General features: G+C 38.3%; 1 pseudogene; it reads right to left on the reverse strand.

The window, feature by feature from the left end:
• On the reverse strand, positions 1-27589 carry LOC116599852 (annotated as a pseudogene).

Here is a 27589-nt window from a genome sequence, read left to right on the forward strand (position 1 = left end):
TTAGATTTGTCCACAGTCTGCATTGGTGATCTTCTTGTTGGTCTTATCATTCCTGGATCCAGAGCTATCCATGGCTTCCACAGTATTCATGCCCTCTTTGACCTTGCCAAAGACCACATGCTTACTGTACAACCCCTTAGTCTTGGCAGTGCAGATGAAGAGCTGGGAACCATTTGTATTGGGCCCAGCATTTGCCATGGACAAGATGCCAGGACCCATGTGCTTCAGGATGAAATTCTCAACATCAGATTTCTCCCCATAGGTAGGCGGACTTGCCACCAGTGCCATTATGGTGTGTGAAGTTCCCACCCTTGCACAAAATTCCCTGAAAAATCCTGTGAAAGGAAGACCCTTTTTAATGAGATCCTCTCTCCCCAGTGCTCAGGGCATGAGACTTTTATACTGTCTTTGGAACTTTGTAAACAGCTTGAAGGAGATCCGACCCAAGGGCTCACCAGCCATGGCAAGGTCAAAGAGCATGGTGGGTTTGACCGTGGTTGGGTGGCCTGGGTGGCTCTGGAGCAGGGTTTCAAGGCCTCTAGTTATCCATTTTTTTAAACATTTTATTTATTTATTTGACAGAGATCACAAGTAGGCAGGGGGGAGGGGGGTAGCAGGCTCCCTGCTGAGCAGAGAGCCCGATGCGGGGCTCGATCCCTGGACCCTAAGATCATGACCTGAGCTGAAGGCAAAGGCTTAACCCACTGAGCCACCCAGATGCCCCTATAGTTATCCATTTTAATCCTCATAACAACCTATAGGGCCAGGCACCAATATCCCTGTTTTGGGGATGAGGCAGTAGAGATGCAGAGGGTAAGAATTTGCCCATGGTTGGGGCTTCTGGATTGTTGAGCATCCAGCTCAGTTGTTTGAGTGTCTGACTCTTGATTTTGGCTCAGGTCTTAATCTCAAGGTCCTGAGATTGAGTCCCGTATCAGGCTTCGTGCTGAGTGTGCAGCCTGCTTAAGATTCTCTCTCTCTCTCCATCAGCCCCTCCTTCTTCTTTCTGTTTGAGAAAAACAAACAAACAAAGAAAACCCCAAAACAAAACAAAACAAAAAAACCAATTTGCCCAAGGTTACTCTACTAGGTGGTGGAGACAGGAACTGAGGCTCGAATGCCACTCAGTGCCAAATGTTTTGAGCCTGGAGTTTCTATTTTTGTACCATAAAGAGCTTCATTACATTTTTATATTAAAGGATTGGTTGAGTGGATTTTTATTTAATAACCTCTTTACTCGATCCCCGGTTTATAGATTAAGCAGTTGAGGATAAGAGCAGTCACATGGGAATGGAGAGACAGAGCTGGGGTTTGTATCTAGGTTTAATGGTCCTCAACCCCTCATGTGGTACCAGATAGGGAAACTTGGGTCTGAATTATCTCCTTTCAAGGGCTTTTTAAAATACATTAATTACCGAATTCTCCCATTTATCTTGGGAAACCTCTGGGTAGTTCTAAATGCTGGTCTTTGGTTCAAACGCTCTCCCTCCTCCCCTCCAGGGTAACTCTCAGCTCTAGAGGAGAAGGTACAGTTGGTGATAAGAAGGCGTGTGGATTTCATAGACTGTAACCTGCGGCAGTGTCTAGTAGAGATGAGCAGGCTTTTGAGTCCAGTCCAGGTCTGGCGCCAACTTTCTTGTTCAACCTCATTTGTTAAACGTCTGTCTCATAGTAGTGCTGAGAGGATTGTAAAAAATACTGTGTGCAAAGTGCATACAGCATGATGTCGGACACAAGGAAAGGGCTCAGTGCACCATTGCTGTAATGAGAACTACCATTTACTTGCCTTGGGCTGAGAGGTATGATTTTCCTGAGCAGGAGACCCTGCACAGAAGGACTAAGTTACACTTAATTCACTGCCATGATGTTTGTCTTCTTTGACCATAAGTGTTAATAATTTCACAAGGGGGCTATGAATACTCATGGGTTTATCTGAAACATCACTGACTTTTTCCAAATATGTCTCTTTCCCTTGCCCTTTTTATATTCTCTCTCTTGCCTTTTCCTCTCTCTCTTTCAAAGGATGCACATAATTTTTATTCTCAGCTCAAATAAACCATATACGGGGAAAGAAGTGGGAGAGAAATGCATTAACCAGAATGTCAAATAAATGGAAAAGAGCAATGAGGAGATATGATTAATTTCCTTCTTTGCTTTTTTGAAGTGTTTTTAAAAATTTTTAAAAATATTTTATTTATTCATTTGACACAGAGAGGGAGAGAGAGAGAGCGAGCGCGTGCACAAGCAGAGGGAGCAGCAGACAGAGGGAGAGGGAGAAATAGGCTCCCCGCTGAGTAGGGAGCTTCATATGGGGCTCGATCCCAGGACCCTGGGATCATGACCTGAGCCGAAGGCAGACACTTAACAACTGAGCCACCCAGGTGCCCCTTGAACAGTGTTTTAAAATATATCTCTATAAAATTTCATAAACCAAAATCTGGAAATAGGCAAAACAACTCCACAAACCATGACCTCACCATCCTAGTGCATTTTGTTCAACCCCTTTTAGTCTTTTTCTCTACGTACTTTTTTTGAAGTGCAGATGTAAGATGGAGGATAAACATCTTTGTACTGTTTCTTTTAACACGTTGCTATAAAGCCATAAAAAGACATGGATGAACCTTAAGTGAACACCTCTAAGTGAAAGAAGCTAATCTGAAAAGGTGACATACTTCATGATTCCAACTCTGTGTTGTTCTGGAAAGAGCAAAACTACGGAGGCAATTAATTGATCAGTGGTTTCCCGTGGCTTGGAGGTAGGGAGAGAGGAATGAATAGTTGAAGCACAAAAGGTTTACAGCCAGAATTATTCTGTGTCATATTCTAATGGATACATGACATTATACATTTTTCAAGATCCATAGACCTGTACTATACCAAGAATGAACATTACTGTATACTATGCAATTTAGTTAATAATAATGTATCACTATTAGGTCATCAGTTGGATCAAATGTACAACACAAAGGCAGATATTACTAATAGGGGAAACTGTATTGGGAAAGGTGGTACATGGGAATTTTCTCTACCTTCTGCTCAGTATTGCCATAAACCTAAAACTACTCTAAAAGCAAAGACCATAAAAAATAGATATAGTAGAATTTAAAATTTTGAACATCTGTTGTGTCCTTCAAAATAGTCTCCTCAGACGTTATGTGCATGTTTTAATGATTTTGTCTTTGCTAAAAGCATGTTATAAGTTCTTGTTGAAAACTTTCTAGAGATTAGGTGGGTGAGCAAGATAGAGACACCATTTTTAAATTTACATTTGTTTATCATAGGAAGTTTGAGTGGAAATGAGATCTTTTCTCACTTGACTCACAAATTGGATTTGAAGGTTTCTTCCAACCTTCCATAGAGCAAATGGATCCTGGTGGAATATGTGTATAGCCTCCCCAGAGAGTGCTTTGAAAGAGAGTAGTGCTTCTTCGGATCATGAGGTTTTACATGAGAGAAAAGGAAAAATGAAAGCATCATATTTGTACCTGATTTTTACAGTCAAACGCTTACAGTCACATGTTGGTAACATGTGACTACCAAATCACAGCAGACCTAGACCTTTAACCAAACCCTAGTTCCACCATTTGCCAACTCTAGAATTCTGGGCAAGTTTGAATCCTCATTTGTTTTTCCTTAAAATGGGGGCTATTATCTTGGACAGTCTACGTGGAATTTAATTGAGAATGCACAATCTGTGCTTGGAATGTCCTATTCCAAACTGCTCAATCATGGTAGAAGTTATTACCAATAATATTGTTTTTATCAAGAGAACATCTGAGCTTAATATTATCTGTGAGTCTGGTATTAAAAAACTAAAGGTAGGGGCACTTGGGTGGCTTAGTCTTTTGGGTGTCTGACTCTTGATTTCAGTTCAGGTCATGGTCTCAGGATCCTGGGATCAAGCCCCATGTAGAGGAGTCAGAAGATTCTCTCTTTCCTCTCCGTCTGCACCCTCCCCTGGTTTCTCTATCTCAAATAATAAATACATAATAAAAAACTAGATTTAGCTTTATAGAAAGAGGAAAACTTTGCATGAGAAAATTTGCATGTCAATAAGTTGTCACCTCATTTGTTAATATCTGTTATTTTTTAAATCTCTTCTTTTTTGTAGCAGTTAGGATACAAAATTTATGACCTACTTTTTAAGAACTTGAGCTTATATAAGTTTACAGAATGTCACTTTTGCTTGCTAGTGTTCTGATCTCCTTCAAGTGTGAAAGGAGCTTCTCTGTTGAAGCCAGTACATTGAGAATTGCCCATAACCTGTAGCCCATCTCAGCATGGCTGAGATCTGTAACCTGGAACAGTCATGGATGTGTTACGTAAATGTGATTTGTCAACTGTGTCACAGTGAAGGAAAAGATTGAGAATTGCTGTTTTGGCTCAGTCCATGTGCCAGCTTGTCATTCCTCTTACCCTTCAAAGTCAGATTCAGCTGCTACTACAATTCCTGGGGGCAGCATCTGGAGTCCGGAGAGTATAATTTTGCCTTAACATACACATTTTCAAGCAAATGTTAATATATTGAAGAGGACTGATAAAGTCTTCTGCTAATTCCTGAACCCCTTGGTTGGTATTTTAGGAATAAATAGAAAAAAATATCCAAATAGAACTTAGGAAAGGATAGAAATTAATTTTAGTAACAATGTAATGCCAGTTCCAAGCCTAGCTCTTACAACTAACCATCAAGTTAATTTAATTCCTCAAACCCCATTGCTCCAACAAAATGTTGTTTAAATCAATTCATTCTTTCATTAGGCTGCCTAAGAGCACCGTGGAGTGATGAGAAATTACTGAGATGGCATTCATGTTTCAAAAGCCCCTCAGTTTCACTTCATTTTCCATCCTGACATGGGACTAATGTTCTGCATTTGCATGCTGAAATAGTATTTTTAATTGTAAAAGTGGTGTTGTTAAATTACCTTCAAATGAGTTTATTTTAAACGGTTCATTAAAGTTTTTGAAATCATTCCCTGCATGATTGCATCTCTTCTCCGCTTTGATGTATTACATTGCTCACCAAAAACACAGGCTCTGAGAGAAAAACCTTTTCTTGCAAGACTCACAGCTCCTGATCTGGCCGGTTTTGAAGTGAGAGCAGCAAAAGCCTCATGCTACTCCAGAGTGGCTGAGGGCACCCGTCTCTGGCACCTCCGCCTCGGGGCTCAGGGGAGGGGTCAAGGCAGGTGGCTGTGTTCTGCAATAATGGAAGGTCAAAGGCACAGAGGTTTCAAAAGGCTTGTGTCAATTCAGAAGATGAAAAGCAGCTCCCTCTGGATAGCTAGTTTGGTTCTGAGATTTAAATACATCTCAGAGATTCTGTGTGTTCTCTCTCATTTTAACGTTTGTTCCCCTCTCTCCGCCCGCCCCCCCCCCCCCATGCCCTGCCAGTGCACTTCCGCACAGCTGCCGCTCCACTTTTCATTATTTCTCCTGTCTCCGTGTCTTCTAGGACAGTTGCCCTTTCTTATCTTAAGCCTCAGCAATTACTTTCTCAAAGAAGGCTTCTTTTACCAATAATATGATTTTCCTGAGATTGTCGTTTGTATGTTTATGAGAGTTCCTTTCTTATATTATTCACTTATAGTAGGTTTAGGGGAATATGAAGTTGCAGTGTGTTGATGGAATAGATTTGAGTGTGATTTTTTTTTTTTTTTTTTTTAGTTATGGTTATGAAATCTTAGTTTCCCATTCAGACCTACCACTTTCTGCAATGGTAGAAGCACCCAAAAAAAATCACTGAGCAGGGGGGTGCCAGGGTGCCTCAGTTGGTTAAGCATCTGACTCTTGATATTGGCTCAGGTCACGATGCCAAGGTCGTGAGATTGGATCCTTGCATGGGGTTCTGTTCTTAGTCCAGAGTCTACTTGAGATTCTCTCTCTCCCTCTCCTTCTGGCCCTCCAAATGGTTTTCTTTCTCTCTCTCTTTAAAATAAGTAACATCTTCGGGAGCGCAGTCAGTCAAACATCTGCCTTCAGCTCAGGCCCCCTCTATCAGACTCCCTGCTCAGTGGGGAGTCGGCTTCTCCCTCTCACTCCCCCTGCTCCTGTTCTCTCTCTCTTGCTCACCCAAATAAATAAATAAATAATAAAAAAATAAAACAAACAAAATCTCTTTAAAAAACACATTAAGCAAGAAGGTTATCCACTGAGGTAGATCATGTGGAGAAAAATTGTGGAGTGGAGAGCCAGCTGTGTTATATGCTCTAGTATGCGATGTCAGCACTTTACAACTTACTGATCAGGGGATGGTTTTGGAGGTATTTCATATCTCATATGAAGGTATCTCATATTACTTGTTAAATAAGATCCAAACTCTGCTTAATGACCCAAACCATCCTAACCTTGAGTAGAAGCAGCATTTACATTTCTATTTGGACAGAATTCCAGCTTTCCCCCTTAACATCTGTTATTGAAAATGCTGTCTTTCTGGTGACATTTAAAATACCATAGTACTATTATGAATTAAAAATTTGTTCTAAAACTTTTTAAACAATGATAATAGCCCAATTATCCAATCATCGATTGCTAAAGCCAATGTCAAGAATAGAACTCCTCTTTCCTCATGTAAGCTACAATTCCTAGATCTTGCCCTTTAACCTTTGACTTACATTAACTTTTCCTTGAACTTGCAGCACTCACAGTGCATTGGCATGCACTTACTGAGCACCTACTATGTGTAAGACACTGTAATACAAACTGTGAGGAAAACAAAATAATAAAGATGGAAAGAAAATGAGAGCTAATTCTCATTTTCTCTGACCCGGTTACTGTACTATTTATTTTCACCTGCATTATCTCTTTTAGGTTCATCCTCATTTTAAAGACAAGGAGGCTGTAGATTCTAATTTTAGCCCTCAAAGGATTTACAATCCAGTGGGGAAATAAGGTTTATACACATAATAATATAAAGAATACATAATGCATATCAAATGAGTATTTCCAATGTGACTTCCACAGGTGTTGAAAAAGAAGTCATAAATTTGGGTTGGGCTAAGTAGGAACATCTTTGATACTCTGGTGGGGAAGGAACTTCATTCACACTATAAACACTTTTGGAGTGCCCACCATAGTAGGGTAGGGACTGATTTATAAACAGGAGTATCAAGGAGGGAGTGACTATGTGACTTGGTATGGGATTTAAATGAAAGAGGAAATGTAATATATATAAAGTGTTGGCCATAGCTCTTTGAGTTTCCATGAGCTTATTTGAGTAGTTTTACATTTTCTTCATTTCTGGTAGTTCCTTTGTTCACAGAATAAAATTCATGAAAACACAGAAGAGCTTGCATTTTTGATGTTTCTTCTCCTGTAAGCTCTTGTTTTTATTCTAACTTTGAGTTAAAAAATTCTGTTTCATTTTCCAGGATTCAGGGTAGTTGGTTTTACAAATTTCAGTTTGACTAATGACAACAATATAGTCAACATTTCAAATTCACTTCCACATTACTTCTCCCATCTGTTGGTTTTTTTTTTTTTTAATGTGAATATTTTTAGTATTGACAAAAACAGTATAGGCTAAAAACTGATATTTGCGTCTTGATTTAGAAGCTGGTTTGGATGATGAAAACTTGAGATGTTAGTGCAAACCACGGTAAGAAAAGATTCCATTGCTTTATTAGAAGTGAAATCTTTTGTTGAAATTATTCATTGAAATGATACAATGAATCAGCCCCAGGTTCCACACAGCATAGTGTTTTGTTGCTGACCAAGGAGTGTATTGAAGAAAATCTTAATCTGTTTCCTGTGACATCAGAGGTTAGGATTTTTCTCTATTTCCAGTTTCCTTAACAACTTGTTGATAGTGCTACCAAAAAGAGGTTTAGGAAGCTATATATATGTTACATGGCACAAGGAACTTTGTAGATGTAATTAAGATTACTGACCTTAAAAAGATTATCTGACCTTAAAATAGCAATTTATCTTGGATTATCCTGGTGAGCCATGAAATCACATGAGACCTTGGAAAAAGAAATATCTCCTAGGATGGTAGCAGAAAAGGAAGTCAGGAGATTTGAAATATGAGGATTCAGGATGCTGTTGTTTCCTTGAATCTAAGGCACCCATGTGTCAAGGCACTGAAAAGGAACTGAAGGCTGTCCAAAACCTGAGTGAGCTTCCTTAGAGCCGCCAGTAAGAACCTGGCTTAGTGGACATCTTGCTTTCAGCCTCATGGGGTCCTGAGCTGAGAACCCAGCTAAACCATAGTGCCCAGATTTCTGACCCACACACCTCTGAAATAATAAATGGGTGTTATTTATAATTTACCATTAACTTTATGGCAATTAGTTAATGCAGCAGTAGCAAACTAATATATTCAGCAAGGCCCCCAAAGCATGCATAATCTGCCCCTAACCTCTCTCTCTGGTTTATCTTGCTTTACTTTTCTCACTGCCACACCCACTACTTTGCAGCAATGCTGGCTATAGTATGTTGAATTATAGTCTCCAAAAGATATGTCCAGGTCCTAGCCACCAGTACACATAAATATGACCTAATTTGGGAAAAGGCCTTTACAGATGTAATTAAGGATCTCAAGATGAGGTTATGCCCGGTTAGCCAGGTAGGCCCCAAATCCAATGACAAATATCCTTGTAAGAGATGGAAGAGAAGCCCATATGAAGATGGGAGCAACAATTGGCATTGCATTGTCCCAAGCCAAGGAAACATCTAGAATCTCTAGACAGAGCAATAGGGAGGGAAGGAGTCTCCTGTCCAGCCTCCTGAGAGAATTAGCTTTGCCAACACCTTGATTTAGGACTTCTGGCTTCCAGAACTGTGAGAGAATAAGTTTCTGTTAGTTTAAGCCGCTTCCGTTGGGGTAATTTGTTAGAGCAGCTCTAGGAAACCAACATAATGACTTTTCTGGTTCCTAAAGGTGTTGCAACCCTTCCTTTCTCTGGGCCTTCTCAGCATTTTGGAATTTGTGTGTCTCTCCATGTACTTCTCTCCCCAACTCTTTCCATTTGCCTAGCTGACTTCTCATGTAGAAGGTCTCAGCTCAAGTGAAAGTTTTTTTAGAAATACTATTCCTAGGGGTGCCTGGGTGGTTCACTTGGTTAAGCATCTGCCTTCAGCTTAGGTCATATCCAAGGGTCCTGGGATGGAGCCCTGCATTGGGCTCCCTGTTCAGCAGGGAGTCTACTTCTCCCTCTGGCCCTCACCCTGCCTCACCCTGCTCTCCTGGTCTCTCTTCTCAGATAAATAAATAAAATATTTGAAAACAAAACAATCAAAAAACAAACAAAAAACCAGCAAAAAGAAAAAAAAAAAGAAAGCAAGCCAGCCTATTCCTGACCACTCTTCTCCATCACTCTGCTAAAGTTTAGGCTTCCCTGTTACATCCTCTCACATCAACACATTCTTTCCTGTGCTTATTTGCACAATTATTTGTTCTGTGTGTGTGTGTGTGTGTGTGTGTGTGTGTGTGTGTGTGTTTAACTCTTTCCACTAGACTGTCTGCTTTAAGCGGACAGTCCTCGTTTCTGTATTGCTCACAACACCTGTCACAGAGCAGGTGGGCTATAAATATTTGTTGAATGAATACATGAATATCCCTTCTGGCTCATTCCGTTTGGGAATATCAAAAGGATCAATCCCATGCAAAGATCAATGGAAAAAAAAATTTAAACATTTCACTTCCTGACACCCAGCTCTAATGCTTTTTCCCAAAGTGCCAACCTTCTATTCATTTTTATTCATATTCAAGCTGAAGAAATGATGGGAACTAAAATGGGAACTGTTGAAGATAAGCAGAGAAGAGTTAAGACTCTGAGCTTCTGCCTCTAACCTTCTTTTTAAATGCCTTTCAGATTTGTTGCAGAAGAGCAGCCGCTGAAGGGAGGAGTGTGATGCCTATCTGATACCCACATAATTGTTTATTTCTGAGCAGACAGCCTATGCTATACACATTAGGTTTTTTTTTTCTTTTTATTTGTTTCCCCCTTTTGTTTAAGTCAAAGTAATTATGTTTGCATTAGATTAAGCACTGACTTGTTCTTGTGCAAAAACAATGGAGATTTGTTTTCCCTCCCCATCTCCCATTCACTGTGTCAGTCCCCAGTAGCACTGAGCAGTGAAGCCGCAGTCATTGCAGACTTGGAGCTGGATCCTGAGAGACATCTGCAGAAAGGAAAGGGGGCAGGTAGGAAGGGAAATGGAAAAAGAGGAGACTGGGGCTATTAGCAAAATAAAAAATGTTGTAAGAATGCTTTTGGTTTTGCTTCCATGGGAGGTTTCATGATGAGCTAAGTTCTTCCAGTAGTCACTTAATGCAGCCGAAGAGTAATTAAATCCTTTGTGGCCCTCGTCATTCCTTATCTGTTTATTGTGTCTTTTATGGCCAGTGGGCTTCCAGGATTTTCCCTAGATGCTCTCTCCTTAGTTCCCTCCCTCCTTACATTTTTGGGTAGGCTCTTGGACAGAATTGCCATGAGAAGCTCTGTGGTAATTAAAGAAGCATGGGGGAGCTTCCACGGCTGACCTGGAAGAGGTGAAGACTCTGGAGGGGGTGCTGAATTTCCTTGTCTCTTGGAAGCCTCTGAAGAATGAGAACAATGACCTTCTGGATCAATAGTGACCAAGTGGGAGCCATTTAGCTCCAAAATCAGAATTGTGATGATAATTGGAATCTCTCCCTCTAACTGTGGAAAGCAGACATCTCATTTTCTTCATGGGCTCACAGATATTTTTGAGCTTTTGGCCTGGTCAGAATGACTAGGTTTCTTAGAACAGGAAGCTTTCTTTCAGATCAGGACCGTATTTGAAGCTTTCCCAAAATTTTCTTGCTTTTCTCCCATTCCCTATCTTCTCTGCCGCTGGGAGGCAGTGTGGGGACATGTGGAGACTCCGAGAAGCTTGGAATAGAATTCAGGCTCTGCCATGAATGGGTTGTGGGAACATCAGTGTGTTACTTAATCACATCAGGTTGCAGTTTCTTTTAATTTAAGTGGGTGGGATAATGTTCACTTCAGGGGCTTGTAAAGAAAAAGGTGATAATGTAGGAAGAACATCAACACAGTTTCTAGTACAGGATCATTCAAGACTGGCCAGAAAATCCCAACAAACTGTGTCTTTGGTGGCTTATACTAGTAGCTTAGATAGCACCGCTATTTCCATTTACTTAGTACATTACAGTTTCTGCTTTACCATAGAACATATTTTATCCTCAAACTTGTGTTTTAAGGTAGGAACATAATTTTTTTCTTTCTGGGTTACTTAGACTTTCATTATTCAAGATGTCTACGCTTAGACCTGCCTTATGCCATATGGTCCCCTGTTTCCACATTTTTTCAGCTACAGGGATTTTGATAAGAAGAGAAAGAACTTAGAAGTGATATTTTTTGAACACCTACTATGGTATTGAGCCTAGGGGACTAACTTAAAAGCACTTGATCTTTCTTTTAATTGAAATATTGTTGATATACAATATCTTACTACTTTCAGTGTACAATATAGTGATTTGACATTTACATACATTATGAAATGACCACTAAAGATGTGTAGCTACCATCTATTAACCATACAAAGTTATAATATTTACTGTATTCTTTATACTGTGTTTTAAATCTCTGAAAAGCACTTGCTCTTGTTTTTTATTTTATTTTTTTAAAAATTTATTTATTTGATAGAGATCACAAGTAGGCAGAGAGGCAGGCAGAGAGAGAGGGGGAAGCAGGCTCCCTGCTGAGCAGAGAGTCCAATGCAGGGCTCGATCCCAGGACCCTGGGAACATAACCTGAGCCAAAGGCAGAGGTTTTAACTCACTGAGCCACCCAGACACCCCAGTACTTGCTCTTTTTAAAATTTTTTTTAAGATCTTACTTACTTATTTGACAGAGAGAGAGATCACAAGTAGGCAGAGAGGCAGGCAGTGGGGGGGGGAAGTAGGCTCCTTGCTGAGCAGAGAGCCTGATGTGGGGCTCAATCCCAGGACCCTGAGATCATGACCTGAGGCGAAGGGGGAGGCTTAACCCACTGAGCCACCCAGGCATCCCCTAGCACTTCCTCTTTTAATGAAACCAATTCTCCCTCTGTTCTGAAGGATAAAAAGGCAAATTCTGAAAGTGGGACAGAATAGGGTCTAGGCTTTCTTAGTGCTTATGAATACTAGAAAATTACCCCTTTCCATTCAGAAGAGACTTCCTGGAAGCTCAAAGAACTCATCTTCTCTCCACGAAGTGATTAATGCTTCCCCCTTGACGATGGTTCAGAGGGTCGTACAGAGGACAGCATGCATGAGGGCTTGCGTGTTGAGTGGCACATCTCTGCTGGCTTTGGGTTCTTCATGACGAAGCAGGCAGCTTTGAGTTGTGGATATTGTTCCTTGATCCCTGAGAAAAACCTCCAGTTTCTTTTCTTCTATAACCTCAGTAGGCCCTATTTTGGTGAGTTATTGTATGTCCCTTAACCACATGTTACATTCAGAAACAAGAGCTTGGTATGCAGAGTTTGAGTAATGCGCTGAAATGAGGCCATTTCTCTTTGTTGACAGCAACCCATTAACCACTCAGACCCACACTCGGCCATCATTCAGGGCATAGTCACACTCCTTCTGAGGTGGTAATTGCAACACATTGAGTTATGAAGGGAATCTGGGCTCCCCAAAGCCACAGCAGATAGACATACTTGACAGGTAGTTTCTAAAACTACCTTTTGTTCAGTGTAACTTGACATAATTTAGTTAGGTATTGTGTATTTTCACTCTCATTGTGTGAAAGTGAGATTCAGTGTTGCACTTTAACATCTTGCTAACATGGTAGTAAGTTTTTGGATTACTAAGAAAGACCTTCCACCAAGCACCATGCTGATGCCTCATTGTTTTTGAAACTTTGTTTACTCTAAAGCTAACTGAAGGAATGTAGGTAAGTGTAAGGACCTATTTTATATTTTTATATTTTCGCAAGGGGCTTTCATTGAGGTTAAACAAAAACCTTGTTGTTTAACCCTTATACTGTCCCTGCTCCCCTTCCCCTAGGGGATTCACTTAAAAACAAGTCCCAGAAACCAGCTCCAGGTAACAAAGCCCAGATACAAAGGTGGGTCAGGCCAGGTGGAGACATCGATCAGTGGGGGGATGCATACTGTCTCCCTAGCTACCAAGGAGTATGGGCCCCTGCCCTTTGGTAGACTTTTTGGTGCCAATCCTAATCAAGGTGTAATAGGCTGGGTCAAATGTCTACTAGAGTAAATTGTAATTCAGTTGGTCACCTAGCATCACTGTGGAGTTTCCTGTGAGTGTTAAAATCTCATTGGTCACCTGTGTGTGGCCAGGCCTGACCGCATGGCCTTTGCCCTTAAAAGCTAGTCTGTGAAACAGAGAAGTGTCGCCCTCTCTTGAAAGAGGTGCGTCCCTGAACGTTTGGTTAGATTCTTGATGCTTGGTGTGAAATAAATCTTTGCTTGACCTTTGCTTTATATCAGTCTCGCTCCTTTAATCACGGACCCATTATTGGGGCATAACAGTAAGCACAGTAGCATAGCTCATAGAGGACCTTTGACAGTGTGGGGTGGGTGTAGGCCATGCCACAGAGTTGTGCACCATAGTGTCTCTGTCTTATGTAGTTATAATCGGACATTCTTGTAAAAGAAGCCTAATGTTATAGAACAAGCCTGCACGGCTGTGTGAGAGGGGCCCTTTGAATGATTCACCTTGAATGATATCCCCAGTCTGGCACATAATATATAGTAAATATATATGCATTCTGTGAATGAATGAATAAATGAATGGTATGTCAGGCAAATGAAAGAGATTGCATGGCGTAAGAGAAGAATTATAGGCTTTAGAGCAAAGGGGAAAATTCTGGCTTCACCTGTTCATTGTGTGATTTGGGGGTAGTCGCGGATTCTGTTTCTCATATGTAAAATGGATATAATAAGCTTTTACTTCTTTGTTTGTGATGAATTAATGAGAAGATACTTAAAAAGAACCCAGGATAAGTAAATGTGTATGTATATACATATGATTATATGTACATACCTATGTTTTTGTTTCCTCCTTTGTTCTAAAAAGGATTTGAAGTACCACAGAAACGTCCAAGTTACTAAGACTGCATATAAAAGTAGAGAAGAAAATATTAGTAAAGGGAATTAAAGATGGAGAAAAACTTAAGTATAATCAAGGCTGAATGTACATAAATTACAGGGTATATACATTTCTACACTATCTAGAAAAGAAAATGTTTGGCTCTGAGCTTTCTAGTAAATAAAACAAAGAAATTAATATGATAAGATATATAATGCACATTGTTAGTTAAATAAACAAGCACAGCACCAACAGCACCTTTTCAAAAGACTTGATCCTAAGAAAAAAGAAAGATTTGCTGTGAACTATGTTGTCCATAAACAGACCTCACTGGCTGTTTCTATTAGTTCATATCATATCCAGTAAAAATTATGCCTTAAAATGGGAAGGAGGACATAAAAACTTGCAATTTAAAACACTGATTTCTGATGGTATTACTTATTACTAGGACAATATTAAATTATCCAGTTGTTTCATTTTAGGATGATATAAAAACAAATAAAAAAATAGAAGAAATGGCCAGATGGATAGTCAATCAGAAAAGGTTGGCTGTAGAGTTTATAAATAGGAATATTTTGGAGTCAGATTTTCAGAGGAAAAAAACAACTTGCTGGGGTGCCTGGGTGGCTCAGTGGGTTGGAGGACTGCCTTCGGCTCAGGTCATGATCCTGGAGTCTCGGAATCGAGTCCCACATCGGGCTCCAGCTCCATGGGGAGTCTGCTTCTCCCTCTGACCTTCTCATCGCTCATGTTCTCTCTCACTGTCTCTCTCTCAAATAAATAAAATCTTTCAAAAAAAAAAAAACAACTTGCTGACTTGATTATAATTACCATGATTATGATTTAAGGTTATTTTTAATAATTCACTTTTTATTTGGTACTTTTGTCACATAGTTTGCTTCTACGTAAATTATAATCTTTGTAAAATGTTATTATCCATGTCTTAAGCAGTCAGTAATCTTTCGTATTTCCTTGTATTTCCCTTTTTGGTGTTGTTCATTCTTGGTTTTCTATGCTTTTATTTGAAATCATTTCCCTTTAGATCAAGGAAATTCCTTTATTTTTTCTTTTTTACAGTAGAATTGCATTCCAGTGAATTATTTCAACGCTATCTGAGAATATCTTTCTTTTGCTTTCATTATTAAGGGATATTCTTATCAAGTATAGAATTCTAGTGTTGGCAGTTTTTCTTTTAGCACTTTAAAATGCTAACATAGTTTGTTATGACAAACATAGTTTCTGTTGAGAAATCAGCTGCCATTTTCCTTGTTGTTTCCCCGCTTGAGAGGGTGGGGCTTGTTTCTTTGCTACCTTCTGGCTGATTTTATGATTATTCTTGTTCTTTTTCCTTTTGCTTCTTTCGGTTTTTAACAGTTAGACTTATGGGCATAGGTGTGATTTTTCCTTGTATTTATCTTGCTTCAGATTCTCTGAGCTTCTTCATTGGTGAGTTAATATCTAGATGCAGTTAACTCCAAAGTAATAAGTCATGAGTCCAGAGGGTGTGTTATGTCTTGAGCTTTGGCCGTGGTCAGATTATCTTCCAGTTTTGTTTGAAACTATTCAGTCACAACTTTTTAACTTCTAACCTTGTGTATCTTTTCAGAGGAAGTACCTATTTATTTCATTACCTTTCTCTTATTCTCAGCCAACCATTATCTGCTTCTTATACTTGGGTGAAACTCAATGCACAAGCACAATCAGATTTAATAGAAAACTTTTAGTGATCATTCCTCAGACAGTTCCCATGGGAACAAAGGCCAGTCCAATAATAGATTACTTTTTTTGACTTACCTTTTTTTTTTTTTTTTTTTTCATTTTTTCCAGAGACTGTAGCTACTGGGTGTTTGGTGGATCAGTCAATTGCCAGATGCCAGTTAACAACAAAAGAAACATTACTTAAATATTACATACTTGAATATGAAGTAGATTGGACTATTTATACAAACTCTAGAATTTATACACTATAGTCCTGGTTGAAACATTCCATGAAAGCTTCGATAATTTTAAGACAGTATCTACAAAATTATGGCTTGTTTTATGTAGTAGTTTGATGATAAATCCCTGTTTTAGAAACTAATTCTTCAATGTTTTCCTTATACATTGACAAAAAAGGATAATTTAACAATGGAGTTGCTGTCAAAAGAATTGAAAATATATTTTCCATTTACTTGCAATTTCTTGAATGCTGTAATTTAGCTATATTTGCAGGGGATTCATACTGTTGCATTGTTGATTCCTTTATGGAGGGCATATAGTTCTTCAGTCAGAATTACTACACTTTGGAAGGCCGTGTGGTATAAAGTAAGGAAGCACTGAACTTCAAGTAAAGAAATCTAAGTTCTGGATACCATTTAGTCTCTGCATAGTTGGATGAAGTTTGGTAAGTCACTTCATTTATAAAAGGTTGGAACTGAGTTAATTGATTTTAGGTCCCTTTGAGCTTGAATCTTTCTAATTACAGGACTCTGTGTTTAAGGCAGGCAATTTTGTGTCCCATCCATTTTTAAGAAATGTTCAGATTTTCTTTACTTTAGTCATTGATGTATTTGTGCTATTGTGGAGAAACTTACGAGCATCTAAATCTGCCCTGTTGGCTTTTTTTCAGGAGGAAAATAAGTAATGCTCTTTTCTTTGCTTGCAAATTCAGAAGTAATTGAGAGATGAGAGAGATCCCTATTCTTATGGAAGAATAGGGATAAATCAAGGAGGCTATTTGAGTGTCATGGAAATTTTAGGAGGAAATAACTTGAGGAAGGAAGTGATAAATTGCCAACAGCTATAGAGAGAGGTGTTGGGTGAAGAGAAAGCAGAAAGGGCCATTAGTGACTATTGAGAGAACAAGGTCAGTGTTGGAGTGGAGGCCAGTTTTCAAGGGATTAAGAAGGGAGTGGATGATGCATGGGAAGTGGAATTTGTATTCTTCCTTTGAGTAACCTGGAGTCATAAAAAGAGAAACTGTTATCCTAAGAGGAAAACACTGTTGTAAAAAAGAATGCCTTTATAAATGATTGCAGAAACTTAATTAAATTTGCACACGTGATGGCTGTTACCTTTTTCCCCTGTACTGTATAATTTTCTTTTGCAGAATTATTTCTTGTTTAGCCTCTGCCTATGTTGTATGGCAGTAGATAATTCCCTCTTCTCCCTTCTCTTATACTCCAAGATCTCCATGTGACTCAGACTAGTCATTAAGAGCATTCTGTCTTTTGGCCAAAGAAATCAGTTCAGGGACAAACACATGACTCCATCCAGGAGATTCAGTGCTCTCCCTGGGACTTTTCTGCAATCATTAGGAAGGAAGCATTCAGCATTCCCCCCGGCCCAACTGTGGTATTGATTGTACTAAGGACAGTGAGAATGTTTGAAAAATTAAAGACCTGGAAGTAAAGAATACAAAGGCAGAGAGAGAGAAGGAGGACTGGGAAGAGAAAGAGACAGAGAGAGGCAGAGAGAGGAGTGACAAACTAAGACGGACTGGCAAGACTCTTTGAACTTTAGGATCTAACTCTAAGTGCAACTCTGAATTTTAATCCACAGTAGTAGAAAGGTATGCAAAGGAAAAATCCAGAGTGAAGAATAAAAGACTGGAAGTTTAGCAAAAGAGGGGTCTACTGATGAAATCAAGTCTCAGAGCGAGCTCTAGGAGATGAAGTGGAGGGATTTGCCTGAGATACTCCTCAGATGCCGAAGAAAGGGGGAAAGATTACCACTCTCTCTATACAGAGAAATGTTGATATGGGGAGAAGCAGAATTAAGGAAGTTGGTATTAAATGACTAAGATCACTTTAGGCAGTAGGAAAAAAGTTACCCATCATTTGACACATCATCAGCTTGTTACATTGATCTTTTTCATAAACTATTATGAGAAATTGCTTTCAAATAGCTGTTGTTACTGATTGAGTTCTGTAGGTGATTGGCTATAAATAGCATAGGGAGATAGGACAAACAGAAAATATGGGTAATTCTTGAAATGTATCTCACACACACCACACCCCCCTCCATGGACATAGATGCATGCAGCGTTGTTATTTGTGAACGCAGCTGTGAATAAGCCAGAGCACTAGAGGTGGATCTCTGTCCTGATGTCCTTAACCAGCCAACCCATGATGTACTTTATGAATAAGGTCATGTTTGCGCTCTGTGATTTTCCTCTTTCTTTCCTTTTCCTTTATTCCTTCCTTGTGAATATTTAAACTGTGCTAGCTATAGGAATTAGAGTTTTGAATAAGATAGATATAGTCACTGCCATCACAGTGGCGAAAAAATGATGAAAGGATTAAGAAGGGACGGAGTATTTCAGAAGCCTGGAGGCTTGTATCTATTTTACCACCTGCAAAAGTTTTTATAAGAACATTATTTATTGATAAGTTGTCAAAACAGAATCAGCCGTGCTTATTTTTATTGAAATTGGAAAGTTGATTATGTCCAACAAACTTGACAATTTATGTGGATGAACCTTTGGAGAAAAGTCAGTCTTAAAAACAGCATGCTCAGCTAGGCTACGTCTGGTTTTATTTAATTGAATATCAATAAATATATTTTGTGTGTGTCATTTCTTTTGCTGCCTTTTCTCTACATGATAAGGGTTCATTAAGCACAAGCCTCCTCCTCCTTCCTCCTCCTCCTCCTCATCTCCCCCCGCCCCCACCTACTTCTTCTTCTCCTTCTTCTTTTCTTCTTCTTGTATTGTGACAGGTAAAGGGAATTAAATTATTTGCAATAATTTCTTTATCTTCCTGAAAGGTTCTGGCACAGGGATGCTGTATACCATGTGAGGGGAATTGGAGGGACATCGGTCCTTGTAGAAGTTATGCAGAAGTCCATAATGTACCATACTACAAACTAGCCATGGGAATGTAACGGAGAATGTAGAAGGAAAACACTTTATGTCCAGTGTCCCAGTCATGTTAAAGAATCCACTGCTCCCTGTAGAGTTGAAATTTCAACAATGGCTTGAATGACAGGTTATACAAGCATTGCCTGGTATATTTAATTTAACCTTTCTTATGTAATGTCTAAAACTGGTCCATTCAGAACTTCGGTTCATTTTAAGAAAAGCCCTTCTGTCTCTTGATAATCTCTGAATCCCAATGATTGATTGGCTTTATCATTTATTTCCTCCCTGGGTGATATTTCAAGTCATAGTCCTACTCAAGGCCTTCATCTCTTCCCTTCATTTGCTTATCATTAATTTCACTTATTCCAGTTTTAGTGGTTGACCTTCTCCCTCAGCTGCCATTCTGTTTATATTTCTGTCTTAGAAGACAGGGATAGGAAAAAAGAAAAGAACTGGATAAAATATTTTATAAAATCATATCAAATCTCTTTGTAAATTAAGCAATTGATGTCCATACTCATGGGCTAATGCCCTTCTCCAAATAGTCACTGGCTTTCCTCTGTCAATAGAAAACCAACATTGCTCGATAGAACACTTGCAACTGCGGAAAAGAAAGTTGGCTTTCGTTTCGCTTATTATAGTTAAAATATGCATAGCTTTGAGCTTTCACTTTCACTTAACCTCTCTGACCCTTGTAATTTTATAAAACAGGAACAATAACATGAACATATTCCATACTAGATCATCTTTAGAATCAAATGAGATAAATTCTGTGAAAGTATTTCAGTTTTTGTACAGTACTATAAAAATACTATAAGTATTGTAAAAATGAAAACTAGGACTATGGAGGTAAATTCCCATACTATTGGTTATGCATAGTTGTTGTTTTAGATATCAAGGGAAGCATCCCTAGAGTGATATTTCTCAGCATAAGAATTAGTAAGTATCAGTATTATATTAGAAAGAAAAGTTCTAACCAAATGCAGCCCTTCATCTTGTCTATCCATGAAATGAATATTTCAAGAGTTATGGTGATTTCAGGCATTGTACACATTCATATTATAGGTCCATTATAAACCACAGGAAGTACTAAAATTCAAATAGATGCAGAGTAAAGTACTCAGAAGAACAAATGGTTTTATAAACCCTTCTATTTTTCTTTATTTCTTAATCAGAAAATGGGTATTTTTCAGTAGAGAAAAGTTCTGACTCCATGTTTATCTGACAGTTTTTAAAAAAATTTCTCTTTTCCCAGCTAATTTAATTATAATTATTTGTAATATCTTGAATTATTTAATCAAGAGTGTTTTATGACCCTTTGATAGTATTTTTAAAGAAAACTTTATTTATTTACTTTTTTTTTAATTTAAAATAAGCTCTATGCTGAACATGGGGCTTGAACTCACAACCCCAAGATCAAGAATCACATGCTCTACTGACTGAGCCAGCCAGGCACCCTGACCCTTTGGTAGTAATTTAGTTTTTACTTTCTGCTATGTAAAATCTAAATGACCCAAGATTTTCAAAAGCAGAATCTTGAATATAAATTGTATGAGTATTGAAAAACAAAAAATAGAGACTTTTAAAATCTTGTGTTGAAATAGTGGTGAGTCTCAAAGGACATACTTTGTAAGAAAGTTAACATCTGAATACTCTTGTACAGCTGCTCCAGAGGGATATGAGTTGATTTGGTGACAGATAAGCTTGGAAGACAATATAGTCTATCTCTGTGGGGTTCCATTGAGCATCACATGGCCTCAAAAATCTCAAGTTCCCTTGAGCTGACTAGTCTTTAATTTTGTTCTACATTACTGTAGTCCTCTAAAGTAGAAGTAGATGGGGTTGAAAGAGGAACGGATTATTTATTACCTTGCACATAATAAAATGCATTAAAATTCCACTTGCAGGATGTAACCCTACAGTTTTATGTTATTATAAGCACATTTGTCTTATGTACAAATGGACAAAAAACTTATGTGGTGGGCTCCACTCTAAGAAAGTTTACCAAAAAAGCTAGATTTTAAAAGACCAATTATATTAAGTGTTAACAATGAATAAAACACATGGCGCTTTCATATGCTGCTGGTGAGAGTATAATTTGCTATAACCACTTTCAAAACTCTTTGCCGGTAGCTAAACAGATTTAACATTCATAGACTATATAACCAAGCACTTCCACTTCTAGGGATATACCTAACAGAAATGCTTATGTATGGGTACCAAAAGATATGTATAAGAATATTCATATTAATATTATTATGAGCACCAAACTAGAGACCCAAATATCCTTTAACAGAAGAACAGATATGTAAATTATGACTTATTCATCTAATGATACATAATGTATAGTAATGTATAGTGATAATTATTAATGATGTATAATGTAGCTACATGCTATAGAAATTATGAATAAATGCATTTATGTTTCAAAAGCAGACAGAGCTACTTGTCTATAGTGATCAAAGTCAGAAAGTGATTCTTTTGGAGAAAAGGGAAGGGTTAGTGTTAAGGATGAGCCACAGGGAGCTTCTGGAATGCCAGTATTATCTTAGCTTTTGGTCTATGTGGCAGTCCCACAAACATGCTAACTTTGTGATAATTCATTGAACTGTGCAATTATGACTTGGCCACATTTCTTTATATATATCGTACTTCAAGAGAAATATTAAAATAAAAAAGGATATTGAGGCAAGAATCAATGAAAGCATCAATCAAATGTGAGAGTAGAATAAAGATCCTTTGCAGAAATTACACATAGCATTTTTTAAACTTTACTGAGATATAATTGACATGTAACATTGTATAAATGTAGGGTGTATAATGTGATGATTTGATAAACATGATTAATACAGTAGGGTTAGTTAACACCTCTCTTACCTCACAGAATTACTGTGTGTGTGTGTGTGTGTGTGTGTGTGTTTGTGTGTGAGAACATTTAAGACCTATTCTGTTAATAACTTTCTAGTATATAATATAGCATTGTTAATTTTAGTCACTGCTATATATTAGATTAGATCACCACAACTTATTTACCTTATAACTGGACGTTTATACTCTTTGAGCAACATCTTCCCATTTCTCCTACTCCTGACCTTTGGCAACCATGATTCTACTTTCTGTTTCTGAGAGTAGAAACATATAAAAAAGAACTTGTCAGATTATCCAGTATTTGTCTTTTTCTGATGGGCTTATTTCACTTACATAATACTCTCAAGGTTTACCCATGTTATCACACATGACAGAATGTCCTTTCTCATGGCTGAATAATATTCCCTAGCATGTATATACACCACATCTTCTTTGTCCACTCATCTGTGGAGAAACACTTAGATTGTTTCCGTGTGTTGGCATTGGGAGTAATGCTGCAATGAGTGTGGGAGTGCATACACCTCTTTGAAATACTGATTTAATTTCCTCTGAATATATATTCCAAAATAAGATTGTCGGATTATAAAGTAGTTCTAGTTTTAATTTTTGAGGAACTTCCATACTGTTTTTCATAGTGACATACCAGTTGGCTTCTTTACCAACACACACAGCATTTTTAAGGGAACTACTGGTATTTATGTCCTGGAAAATGAAGGTATAAACCAAGAATTGTGCAGATTTAGGATCTAGGAAGAAAAGAATGGCTTGGGGGAGTAATAAAGGGAAGTTCAGCCTGATAAGCACACAGAAAGCTTTGAGAGTAAGAGTCCTATGCAGAGCAGGAGGACGGAAAACTCCAGGCAGGTGTTTAAGAGATTTGATATTATCCCAGAGAAATGGAAGAATTTAAGAATTCAATAAAGGCAAAGAATAAAAGAAAATAATAAAGATCAATGGAAATATCAGGATAAAAGGCTGCATAAGAAAGAAAATATAGCCAGAGAACACTTCTTAGCTCTGCCACAAATAATGTTTAGTAGTCATAATAGAATAAAACCCTGTTTGTTATTATCCAAATCTCAAGAGCTGGGAGTCCAATTAATCCTAGGACTGGCATCCAGAAGTAGCTACAGACTACAAAAGATGGACAGCAAAAGTGTTATATCCTTGGGCTAAGAATGCATACCCTTTCCTGGTTCTCTCTTCTGTGCTCTGAGATTTCTTGTTAAAGCACAGAAACTCCAAATGAATTGGTGGAGGGCTCAGAACATGTCTCTTCTGACAGAAGCCACTGTTTCAGGGTAGGGATTTTGGATGTAATTTTGCATCACTGCTCCAGAACATACTAGATGTGTAGCACTGAACAATTTTTTATTTTCATCTGTGACTCTTGAACTTCTCTGTAAAATGAGAATTGCAAACGGCCTCTCTAAGGCTGTTGTGATGTTTAATGGGATAACACATGAGATTCCTTTTCTTATTGCTTTGTTCATGACATATTTAAATGGTATTTGCCCAATTTTGGCTAAGGTATAACTCACATTATCTAACACAGTGAACACGTATGTCCCTGTGTGCATGAAGAAAATAAATGTATTTCTTGGAATTTATTATATCTCAGGCATTTTTTGAGAAGTGGGTGGACTACAAAATGAGTAAGATTCATTATCTTTTCTCTTTTTAAATTTTAGTTGAAGATACAGGATATAAATAAGTAAAATTAAATACCACAATGTTTAAATATCAATATGAGACACATTATAAAAAGGTGACATATAATCTAGAGAATCATATATGCTGGAGACTGTCACCACTGTTACCAGTAGCACTAAGTATAATGACTCACAAGGAAAAAGATGATGGCCCCAAAGTGGACTTTTCAAGGACACTGAAGACAATTCTGCTTGAATAATTTAAATTACTAAATCTTCCAAATAATTATCTAAGCCAAGGAAACAAGTAACATTGATCCTCACGCAATAAAAGCTTAATCAGTCAAAATGTTTAAGCAAGGAGGTTCTAATTGGATTACCTGGCCCACTGAGGGTTAAGTTAAATAATCGTTTATACTTCAGCCTTTGCTGAAATTCCTTTTAAAATGTTTGCCTTCCTTTTACTGCCTTAAACAATTTTTTTAAAAAGATTTTATTTATTTATTTGACAGACAGAGATCAGAAGTAGGCAAAGAAAGGGGGAAGCAGGCTCCCCGCTGAGCAGAGAGCTGGATGCGGAGCTTGATTCCAGGACCCTGAGATCATGACCCTAGCAGAAGGCAGAGGCTTTAACCCACTGAGCCGCCCAGGCGCCCCTGCCTTAAACAATAGAATGCTGTTAACAAAATAATGGCAGGATGCTATAGGACATTACAGAGTTGCGAAAAAGGCTGAATATTGAGATGGACAATCAATGCCCTAAAACATTTTAAGAACACTTTTTCGGGACTGCTAACTTCGCTCAAGAGATTTTTTGGTTTGTTTTTGTTTTTTGTTTCATTGTCTTGGGGATATCTCTGTGATTAGCCTTTCTCTGAAAGCAAAGTAAGCAGAATATTCCAATACGCTGAAAGCCATGGTTACCTGGATTCCAGTAAATCAGGCTCTTCCTCCATCTGTTAGGTGAGGTACTGATGGAAAAGGGTTCTGCTGTATTTGACACCAAACTGCCAGCTTGGATTTAGAGATGAAAGTCTGAAAAATGCCAGATAGCAGCTCCAGCTTTCAGTGCCAGCTGCAGAGATCAATATCATTTGTACACCACAGTGAGAGCATTTGTTCAGAAATCTCTGTGCCTCTGGGTCCCAGGGAGAGAATAAAGCTTCACACTTAGTGTGTTTACATAGCAGTTTTTTTATGGATAGTAGTGAGCCCTTGTGAAGTCCAAGTGAGTTTTATTAACGTGAGCTGTGTGTGCAACGTGGGAGTGTGAGGCTGCTTCCCACCCCCTCTCTAAATTTATTGATAGTGATTGATCCACTTTGGAGCTAAGAAGCCCCCATGGAAAATAATGTACTTGGGGCCAACACCTGGAAGGCAGACCTACACAGGCATGACTGATTGAAGAGCACATGAAAAAAGCCACGTTGCCATGGGTGACTGGAGGGCAGGTGGGAGAGAATCATCCCTGAGTGAAGATAAGCTAAATTCAGCCAAGTGGACCTGTGGGTTGGAGGAGAGTGGAACTGGGGAAAATATGTTGCCTGTACCTTTGGCATTTACACCATCTGTTGGAGAAGGTCGTGTGTGTTGAACATATAGAAGCAACAATTAATGTACAAGGGCTCCTAATCTTATCCTCTTTATGATGCCCTAAGAGCTTCTTTCTGCTTTTATCAGATTTGTTCTTGAGATGTGTGATTTACAATCTTGAGAATAGGTAGAAGTTCATGGATGGTTAGAACTTCCGGGAGAATGACAGGTGGCAAGTTGAAGGTTGTGTTTAAGATGGGCAGCTTTAGGGGCGCCTGGGTGGCTCAGTGGGTTAAGTCTCTGCCTTCGGCTCAGGTCATGATCTCAGGGTTCTGGGATCGAGCCCCGCATCGGGCTCTCTGCTCGGCGGGGAGCCTGCTTCCTCCTCTCTCTCTGCTGCCTCTCAGCCTACTTGTGATCTCTATCTGTCAAATAAATAAATAAAATCTTAAAAAAAAAAAAAAAAGATGGGCAGCTTTAATGAAGAACTAAAGAAAGAACTGGAGGATATGGGGCATGGAAAGGTGGTGTTAAGGGCAGGAGGGGGTCCAATTTTTGTGTGGCTAATAGCTTATATAATTCTTGGGATCCTCTTTGAGAGAAAGAATATGAAATTCTAAAAAACAAATCAGGTATGACAGCGAGTGTTTATTAAGAAAGAGAAAACAAATCACCATAAATCACAAATGTTAATTAGATTTCAAATATCATACAAATCATTAAATATGTAATACTGTTATTAATTAGTTATTATACACACTAATCTGAATATGTTGGAGCCTTAACTTCCAATATGCTGGTATTTGCAGAGGGAGCGTTTGGGAGGTAAAGAGGTAATTCTGGTTAGATTAGGTTGGTGGGTGGAATCTTCTTTACTGCCCTTACATTGGACATGGTAGAGCTCATTCTCAATCTCTTCTTAGCAGGTGCACAAATAGGTCACGTGAGTGCACAGTGAGATGTCAACCATCTACAAGCTAAGAGGAAGAGGCCTCTAAATGAGATCTAGCTTGCCAGCCCCTTGATCTTGAACTTAGCAGGCTCCAGTCCTGTGAGAAATAAATGTCTTAGTCTGTGGACTTTTGTTATGGCAGCATAAGCAGAGTAAGACATGTTTGTAATAACATTTTTCCATATATAGCTTTTGGCTGCATATATTGAACATTTCATCATGTGAAAACATAGGATTTTTGTAATATTTTCAGCCTTAACATGGTTGATTGAAAGTGTGTATTATTATTACTAGTTGTGATGCATAAGATATATGACTTACCTCATAGATACACTCACCATTTTATAGGTTTGGGCCCTAAAAATAAAGGAATTCTGATAAATTCTGATAAATCCATGTTTCCCACCAAAAAAGGCAAAAAAAAAAAGTACAGTATTTTTATATTTGCAAATGCCACATTATTAAATATTTTCCAAAAAGGAGAGGATTTTCCTGTTTACTGTGCTTAAAATTTTACATTTTAGATGATTTGAGGACTTTTCTACAAACTGGGTTCAGGTACTGTTCACTTAAAATCTGGTTTCTCCTCTACTATGTACTCCATTCTAGTGCTAGGTGCTATAGGGCAGATTCATTTTTCATTATAACCTCTGACCCTGTACCTTTGTGTTTATGATCCTGGGTGAATTTGCACCATGGGCAGTGGGAGTATTTCTGAAAGCCATTATCACTGAGGGAGGCTAGAAATAACTGTAACCAGTACGTTCGACTCAAACTAAATGTGTTTTAAATTCTACTCTTCCTTAGATTCCCAAAGATGGCCCCAAATCCCAAAGATTCCCATCGTCACTCCATTGTTACTTGACAAGAGAGTGGGTGCAACAAAAGCGAAGTCGGAGTATGAAGAGACAATGATCTTAAATAAATTATTTTTCCATATTTTACAGAAACATGGAATCTTATGAACATATTGCTAGAATCTTTTCCTTCCCTTGTTGATCTTTTGCCTGGTTGTCATATCCACCATTGGAAGTGTGTTTTGAACTTTTCAACTATTTTCATTGAATTGTCCTCTTGTCTCTTCAATTCTGTCAGTTTTTGCTTTGTGTATTTTGGGTCTCTGTTGCTGGGTGTGTATGTGTTTTCCTGATGGAATTGCCCTTTCATCATTATCAGTATAAAATTTCCCTTTTTATCTTTAATAATCTTTTTGTTTTTAAAATTTATTTTGTCTGATATTAGTGTAGCCACTTCAGTTCACATCCTTCCCAGGGAAGGTGATAATTATTGGCTTGATATTACATAATGTGCAGTATCATTTTTATTTATAGATCAAAAATGCATCATGTGGGAGAAGGCAGAAAACATTAATATTGGAAAAATAAATATAATATCATTAGGAATAACGAATCTTCATATTCTTATTTGTTTCAGTTAGGGAAGGTATGCTGTTTGGATAGCTGTGGGATGCAACAATTGTTTGGGTGAAATATAAAAAAAGAATTTGTTGTACTTTGGAATTCTGCTTTCTAGTTTAGAGTAAGGGAAGAGGCAGTATGGGTTAGTGTTTTTGTTTGGGGTTCAGTTCCACTGACATCACGAGAACTTGTTTGAGCATGAAAATAACTTCTCTGAAGTTTCATCACCATCTAGACAAACTAGACAAGCAAGTCCCAAGCTAGACATCTTGGACTTACCCACAGTTCTTCGTGTTTTCCCAT

This window comes from Mustela erminea, chromosome 9 (assembly GCF_009829155.1).
Source record: "Mustela erminea isolate mMusErm1 chromosome 9, mMusErm1.Pri, whole genome shotgun sequence".
Taxonomy (NCBI): domain Eukaryota; kingdom Metazoa; phylum Chordata; class Mammalia; order Carnivora; family Mustelidae; genus Mustela; species Mustela erminea.